The sequence below is a fragment of the Callorhinchus milii genome, unplaced genomic scaffold (genome assembly GCF_018977255.1).
Source record: "Callorhinchus milii isolate IMCB2004 unplaced genomic scaffold, IMCB_Cmil_1.0 Scaffold9, whole genome shotgun sequence".
Lineage (NCBI taxonomy): Eukaryota > Metazoa > Chordata > Chondrichthyes > Chimaeriformes > Callorhinchidae > Callorhinchus > Callorhinchus milii.
The window spans coordinates 1,536,933-1,546,148 of record NW_024704750.1 but is presented as its reverse complement, the minus strand read 5'-3'; positions in this window follow the sequence as shown (position 1 = coordinate 1,546,148).

Genomic DNA, 9,216 nt, shown 5'->3' with positions numbered 1-9,216 from the left:
TTGACACTATTAAACATGCTCCACGCAAGGGAATACTCAAGGTCTGGTTTTGTGGACACATAAAGCTTTTTCTTTAAATCACGGTTGGTTTCATTCAGGGATAAAAGTGTCTCAGTCCAGGATATAGGGATTCGGTGGAATCAACCCAGAATTCGGAGACAGTTGTAGTCATGGTTTGCCCTGGGGGATAACTTTTCTTGCGCGAATTTTATAGCACAGATGCGAGCGTGTTTCCAGGGAAGGAAGGATGATGATCTCTATTGCAAGGCCAACGTTCTGAGATTTCTAAAATCCGGAACCAGTCAGTGAAAGTTTGCAAACTTGCGCTGTTTTACAGAAATCCAGAGCTTCTGCCTGGACAAGCGAAGCAATGGGCTCACACGTGCCCACAAAAGCAGACCTCGAGTATTCCCTTGTCCGGAGCATTTTTAATAGTGCCAACAGATGGGACGCTCACAGTATTATTTCATTATTTTAAGCTGTATCTTGGTTATTGCAACCGGGCGCTGAAACTTTACAAAGGAAAAGTTATTTTCAACCTTGTTGTGGCCTCGGGGCTAAATTTCCTTCCAGGAAATAATAATAACTGCGTGTTCTTATAAGCAAAGTTTTTCACTTTATAAATTATTCATGTGTTGTTCTGTGGGGTGAAACTCTTTACCCACATTCCAGTTTGATCCTTATAGATCTGTCAGCCTCTCTCGCGCTTTTAACTTATTCTATTCGGGCCTCTTTTAGATTAGCTTGACACAACTTGTAACTTGCTGTGGTGACCCGTGCGACTCTGCAACTTTACTAGATTGATGTGGAGGTAGTGCTACTCTGTATTTGTCATCACTGTGTGATTTTGTAATGTTGAATGCCGCAGGGATCAAATAAGTACAAGACTTGCAACAACCCACAATTGTACGGCAATGGCAACCGAGACTCCAATCACACTGAGACAGAACGTGGCTTCTACTCTCCGTGTCAAATGTAAATGCTATAGGAGGTGTCAGTGTGGGTAAAGAGGTTATTCTTAAGCATAAAACAATCTGGTCACTTCAATCCACGGCTGTTTATGGGGCACTGTTGTGCGCAATTGGCTGCCGAGTTTCACCAACAAAAATACCCAGTCACTCCACTTTACAGTATGTTCTGTGAAGCGCTTTGAGACGTCTCGAAGATGTGATAAGGCACTGTATCAAATGCAAGGATTATTTTTGTTTCATAAAGCATCAATTTTTTTTAAAACTGCAAGTGTTGACGAACAGGAATAATTCTCTTAAAAGCCGGGATAGTGTGATATGAAAGTGGTTCTGTGTTTCATTTATTTCTAAACACAGGATTATTAAGACTCTTTCACTGCCTTTAATACTCACTTCTTCCTTCTTTCCCCTCTCGCTCTTCGGTGTACATTTCAAACGATTGCATTGCAATGTTGTGTCTGGCTTAACAGAACATCTTTATTCAGCTTTTTATTTGTTTTAAAAAAAACACATTATGGCTCCAATCTCGAAGAAACTCTCACGTACCTTCCTTGATTTCCACTTCTGATGATTTATGGTCAACATTGCTTAGTCTTGCACGACACCCTTGTTTTCTTAAGAAAAAAAAGACGCTTTGGTTCCAATCCATCATTCTCATTTTATAATCGAAAATATATCTGGGATGGCCCAAACTCCCATTTTAAATGCCATCCATATACGATATATCAATGCAAATACCTCACTATGGAATCATTTCTATTTACATTATCACCAAATATATTCTGAATCTGCACCAAGGCTCTTGGATTTGTTCGATGATGTAAGAGAATGGGTTATAATTAATTCTTTCAAGGACTTGAGGCTTGAAGTACCACCCGGACTGTCTTAAAAATGTATGTTTGTGCAGAACTGTGGAAATTTCTTAAATCCAGTTTTCCTCTGGCCCTAAAAATAACCGCCTTTTGAAATTAAAATGGAATAGCGTACATAGCTTACATTTTTAAAACAACACAGTCTTAAAGGCTAAGACTAGGTGAAAGGGACTCGGAATTCAAACGCAAGGTTATACCTGTATATTTAAGTTGACCATTTATAACCCTATTCTGTCTTTGTGGAGTACATTTCAAATGAAACTCTTGTAAAGATTCAAAGGATTTAACTGAGCTGAATGAATAGAAATCCTCAGAGGTAGTTCTGAACTGAAAGAATTACACTCTGGAAAGTTGCCAACATTTATACAGTTCCTTCTCGAGACGGTCGGTGCTCATTCTTTGAATTCTCATCTCGAAACGTAGGTCTGTCTCCCTCTCTCACCTGTTCACCCACCCACGTGATGTGTGGTTCATTGTTGCTGTTGTCTTGTATTTGGAAAAGGAAACAACAGCATTTTAAAAGATATTTTCCCCACTTTCTGTATTTTCTTCGTGTTCTCTACTTTCCGCTTGTTTGAGGCTAAGTGGTTTTAGTTGGTTAGACTCCAGCAGTTACCCCCAACGCACACTCTGGGCTCCCCCCAAGCCTTGGCTTTTGCCAACCCGCGCCTAATACTTTCTGGAATTAGGTCATCAGGAAGAGAGAGAGAGAGAGAGAGAGTGTATTCCATTCCAACAATCAATCTCTGGGATTTCCATGTGTCGGTGGGATGCCGGGAGTTCTCAGCTTGTTATCCTTTGTGTGGTTGGCAGACTTCATTAGCAGCAAAGGAACAATCACTGAATTTGATGAAGTGTTGCAGCAAAATGAATACAGGTGGTTCAGCCTCCGGAAAGCAGTAATCTTTTGATTTCTGACTTGCTCTGCGTTGTTCATCCTTTGTCACCATCAGACAAGGAGTGAGAGGACGTCATGTTCATTAACTTACATCAAGCACCTCAGTCTCGCTCTGCTGCAGTTGATTTGAATAATTTATTAATGGGCCAAATAAGTATGCTTATCTATTGGAATTCTCATCTGTTTCTGTTCAGGTCGTCACCGAATGTACTTCAGTTTGTTGTTCTCCAAGAGCCCAGGTCAACTTTAGACCCTCTACACCTACATGTAATTTTCACATCACACATTCGTGGGCATTGTGACTATAGAATCCTAATAATAATAACCCTTGCATTATCACGTCTTCCAGACGTCTCAAAGCGCTTCACAGAATTTACTGTAAATTGAATTGATTGTACATTTTGTGGGCGAAACGTGACAGCCAATTGCGCACAGCAGCGTCCCCACAAACAGTCATGGATTGAGCAACTAAATTATTATTATTTTTATTTATTGATTTAGTTTTGAAGGGATTATTACCCCGGAAAAGCAATCCGCCAATCGACTAACAACTGGGTTCCTACTTACTGCTGGGTGAACAGAGACGTGTGTGTGGAGTAAGGAAACGTACCCAAAGTTTCGCCCTGCCCAGGAATCGAACCCAGGTCCTCTCGCTTGCAAGGCGAGTGCTTTAACCTCTGAGCTACTGGACTCCGCTGTAAGCTCACACAGCCAAGGTCCGTGAATTCACCAGAATTCTTAGAGGATTCTCGTGTGCATCATCTTGATGTTTTGACGGTGAGCTGTACAATTCACTTGGGGTCCTTACAATTCATAGACCCCACTACCCGAGTTACGACAATGTGATTTCAATAAAGAACAGTAACCAAAATCTGCGATGTAACCCCTTTCGCTCAGACAGTGAAGGCTGATGATAGCCCTCCAATGGACAAGCCATCTTGATGTCCATGAAATGTTAGATGAAGTATTAGGGGAAAGGAATCTTTCCTTATGAGAAATCAAGCTGATGGGATGACACTGTTGTTAGTGATGGCGGCATTGCGGCCAAGTGTTTAATAATTGTCTGGAAGCTAGACACCTCATAACAGAAGTAAATACCAAAATAATATTAATCACAGAAGCTTATGTCACAGTGCCATCTACTGCTCTGTGGATACAATTCCCTTTAAATTTCATCTGTTGGAAGTACAGACACAGCAGTAAACAAACACCAAATATGATTAGAATGGTTAATATTTAATCTTGCAAATACACATTTTGTGCTGAATTCTGAGATGGCGTATTTGTCAGAAGATACGGAAATGTCATGGGAGCATATGGTTAGGGGGGAAAAGGTATCCCTATTTAAATAATGAAGAGGGAAATTGTTTGTGGAGTCCTGTAGCTCAGGGGTTAGAGCACTCGCCTCGCAAGCGAGAGGACCTGGGTTTGGTTCCCAGGCAAGGCGAACCGTTAAGCAAGTTTCCTTACTCCACGCACCTCTGTTTACCGAGCAGTAAGTCGGAATGCTGTTATAATAATAATAATAATAATCCTTGCATTTGATATAGCGCTTTTCACGTCGGGAGGACGTCCCAAAGCGCTTCACAGAATAGACTGTAAAGTGAATTGACTGTATATTTGTGGGCGAACGCGGCAGCCAATTGCGCACAGCAATGTCCCACAAACAGTCGTAGATTGAAAATGACCAATTTATTATTGTTTTTGGTTTTTGAGGGATTATTATTAGGCTCTGTGTGGAGTAAGGAAACTTGCCCAAGGTTTCGCCCTCTGCCTGGAATTGAACTCAGGTCTCTCACTTGCAAAGCGAGTGCTCTAACCACTGAGCTACAGGACTCCACGTTGTCAGTCGATTGGAGGATCTCTTTCCGGGGCTAATAATCCATTAAAAAAAATGTGTAATTGGGTCGCTCACTGTTTGTGGGGACGCTGCTGTGCGCAATTGGCTGCCGCGTTTCGCCCAGAAAATGTAGTCAATTCACTTTCCGCAATACTGTGTGAAGGGCTTTGAAACGTCCTGACGACGTGATGAGGCGCTGTATCAAATGCAAGGATTATTATTATTCGGATTCTATAGTAACAATGCCCGTGAATGCGCGATGTGAAAATTACGAGGATTTTTATTAGTAACCTTATTTTAAACAGCCTGTAGGAAATGCTTCAAAGACTTCAGTTACTTGTTTCAGATCCAGACAAGAATTCCTGATGCAATGGAAATGAGAAAAACACTCGATAAACTGGAAAATATTGGAATATACCAGGTTAACCGGCATTTACAATAGAAGATCATTTATTATTTCAGGGTGACCCTTGCATCCAGCGTGATCAAGGGTTACATCCAAAAAGCTGACCCATCTTTTTCTGTCAGTGGCTGATCGACCTTCTGTTCATTCATCACAAGAATTGCTGCCTTTATTTCCTGTATATTGGTGGCCACGAGATCAAAAGTATTCATTGTAAATAAAAATCTATTTTTTGCTGATTTTATATTCATGGCCTCCAGTTAGACTCTGACCAGTAGAAATAGATCCTCCCTAGTCGCCTTATCAAAAAATATTAAAAGTTATTGGTTGAAAAACTGGTATTCAGATGGGAATACTGTAGTACTCAAGTTCCTGCATTTGTATAAATTGATGAATTTGTCAATCAGCCACACAGCAGTGAAATTTATGCTCGGAGTTCTTGACACCTTTCAGTCTGTTCAGATCCAATATGATTGCAAATCGAATTCCTCTAACCATAATCAAATATAAATGAACAAATTTAATCATAATGCCTCCATTATTTAAAGAATGTTCCCAGAGATGAATTATGAAGCAGGATTTTGTTCACAAACTGATCAGACAGGTGTCACCAAGGTAATGGATGCTTTTTCACTGTACACTTTAATGCAATAGGAGAAAGTCGGTCACGCACATATTTGAGATTAATCAACCATGTGCAAGAGTGATTATGTTAAAGATGGACATAATTAATTGTCCTTTCATTACAAAAAGGACTCAAAGGATATTGAAAACAGCAGCGTCTTGCAACTGCAGTTGTTGTTAATCTATATGACTGACAGCAATGAAGTACTGAGGCGGGGAAAAAAGTGATCCATTTAAGACCACAACATTTATTTTACAAATTGTAAGGGTGATGTGGTATTCCTAAAAGCATTTTGTTGCTCAATTACTTAACTAACAACGTTGCATAATTAAGAAGTAATTAACCTTTTACCTATGGAGAACAGCTCAAAAGCACTTCAGAGACTGAGTGGGAACCTGACCTGAGAGTATAGAGATAGTGGCCAAAAGCACAAAGATTTTGAATTTTTCCAGCAGAATCTTTGCAGTAAATATAAATATCAGCAATTTTGTTGCTCCACCACCCCCCCCCCCCCCACCCCCCCACCCCACCCCCGGCTCCACCACCCCACATTCGATTGCAATGCAATTTGGCAACTTCCCTAAAGATTCATTAATCTCAATGTACCAAAGCAGAAAAGCTTGTAATGAGATTTGTTATCCTATTTCAGTTATCCTATCCCACTTTAATCTCAGTTGTATCCCCATCAACTCAAATATAATGAACCGTCAGATAGCAATTACACATTGGACGCTGGAGAGCTTATATGCTACATTGTCGCCTACCACCACCCCCATTCCTTCTCCCCCACGCACCCCGTCCTCAGCTCCTACCACTGGCCCCCATCCTACATTCATTTGCCCCCATCTCTCCTTCCTCCCTCTCATCCCACCACCACCACAATAAAACCCACCACCTGCTGCTTCGACCCCCGTCCCACCCAACTGCTGATCACCCAGCGCCCCCTCCTTTGCCCACTGCTGGCAGGCACTATTGACCAGTCTCTATCCATCAGTCCGACTCGCCCTCAAAACCGCAGTCATCACCCCCCTCCTTAAAAAACCTACCCTCAATCCCTCCAACCTCGGCCACTCTCGCCCTATCTCAAACCTGCCCTTCTTTGCCAAAGCTCTGGAACGCATTGTTGCCAACTAACTCCACGCACACCTCTCCCTCCACACCCTACTCCAACCAGTCCAGTTTCCGCCCTGACTGCCCACAGCACAGAGACAGCACTCGTGAAGGTCACAAACCATTATCCTCTCTATCTGTGACCAGGGCTCCCTCTGCCTCCTCGCCCTCCTGGACCTCTCTGCCATGTTCAACACAGTCGATCACGCCATCCTCCTCCACCGCCTGTCCTCCATCATCCACCTCAGTGGGACCGCACTCACTTGGTTCGAGTCCTACCTTACAAACCGCCAGCGCTACATTTCTGCAAATGGCTTTTCTTCGCGCTTCCACCCGGTTACTTGCGGGGTAGATACCCCAACAATCCAGCCTTGGCTCCTTCTCTTCCTCATCTCTATGCCCCCTCTCAGTGACATCATCCGCAGACACGGGGTTAACTCCCACATGTATGCAGATGACACTCAACTCTACTTTTCCACCTCCAGCTGTGACCCCCAGTCCCTGATGCTCTGTCAGCTTGCCTATTGGGCATCAAGAGTTGGATGAGCACAAATTTCCTGCAGTTAAACATCAACAAGACGGAAGCCATAATCTTTGGCTCCCGTCTTCTGCCCAGAGTTCCGACCTCCTCAATCTACCCCGACTTGTCCTTAAAACTCTGAACCCGAGCGCAACGTAGGCATCAGGTTCGATCCCCAGTTATCCTTCCTCCCCCACATCCGGTCCCTGACCAGCACCACTTTCTTCCATCTCCGACAATAGTTCACCCCAAAAGCTGCTGAAACCCTTGTCCATGCCTTTGTCATCTCGGCTGGACTCTAACCCCCTCCTCGCCAGTCTCCCCTCCTCCACTAGTCACAAAATCCAGCTCATTCAAAAGTCCACCACCCGCATTCTCACCCACACCAAACTGCGTACCCTGATTACTCCAGTCCTGGCCAAACTCCACTGGCTCCTGTCACAGAGCAGATCCACTTCAAGATCCTCACTCTAGTGTTGAAATCCCTCCATTCCTTGCCTGCCCCACCCCCATCTCTCTAACCTCCTCTCTCCCCACAGCAGTACCAGCTGCCTCGGCCTCTACTGGATCCGACCTCCTCCGTGTCCCCCAAATCCTCTGCTCCACTCTTGGCGGCTGTGCCTTCAGCCATTACGCCACAAAACTTTGGAACTCGCTCAACCCCTTCGCCTCGCCTCGGGAGTTCCTTCCCCATCTTCAGTTCGCGCCCGAAGACCTTCCTTTTCGACCGAGCCTACAGTCACCTTCCCCTCCCCCCGGCTCGGCCTCGGGCTCCATCATTGCTGAGCTCTGAGACACCGCCCGGTGCGGAGGGCTCTATATAAGTGCAAGTTGTTGCTGCTGTTGTTATTTATGCTACTGGGTGGTGAAGTTGCTTCACTCTTTGAAGCACAGCTATAAAGAGTGTGAATCAGCCCCATAATGAAAGCAAAGCAGAGTCCGTGCAGCTCAGTGGTTAGAGCGCTGGCCTCGCAGGCGAGAGACCTGGGTTCGATTCCCGGTCAGGGCGAAACCTTGGGCGAGTTTCCTTACTCCACACGCCTCTGTTTACCTCGCAGTAAGCAGGAACCCGGTTGCCAGTTCATTTGCGGATCGCTTTTTCCGGCCGTAATAATCGCTTTGTTAGAAAAAAATGAGTCACTTCAACCCACGACTCTTTATGGGACACACGGCTCGTGCGCAGTTGGCTGCCGCGTTTCGCCCACAAGATATTCACTGTACAGTGTACCCCGGGCAGCGCCTTTGAGGGCTCTGCGTCACAATACAAGGATTATTATTATTATTATTATTAAATATCATCTCCGTGAGGATAACACCAAATATATAAATATATATATATATATATATTTGGGGAAAAAACACACGTTATCCGCTGTAATTTTAACCAATTGTCTCCCGCACTGCCCCCACTGATCAAACAAACAAACAAACAAACAAACAAACAAATAAACAAATAAACAAATAAATAAACAATAAACAACTGATAACAGTTCTGACACATTGTTACTCTCTCATTGGATACCATCTCTCGCGCATGCGCATCAGACCCGGCCCCGGGGGGGGGGAAAGGGGCGTGTCCGCTCCGACCTGCCGCCCAATGGGAGGGCGGCGACTGAACGTGGTGACACGTGGCGCCACCGCTCACCTCCCGACACCCGGGATGTGTGAGGGCCGCTGATTGGTCGACGCCCTGGAAGTGTGGGGGCCGCTGATTGGTCGACGCCTTGGATGTGTGGGGGCCGCTGATTGGTCAAACGTCTGGCAGGCCCACCTCCGGCCGGGGGGGGGGCGGGGCAGAGAGTGAGCCGCGTTGGGCGGGTTTCACGCCCCAATTGGGCTCTTTTGTTGATTAAATAAATAGGCGCCGCGGTAACTGCCTGATTTTTTTAAAATTTCTCTTAAAATTGAAACCCTTTAAGCGTTTTTTTTGTTTCGTGCCCCATTCACCCCTCACCCCCCCACCCCCCCCATGGGGTCTTG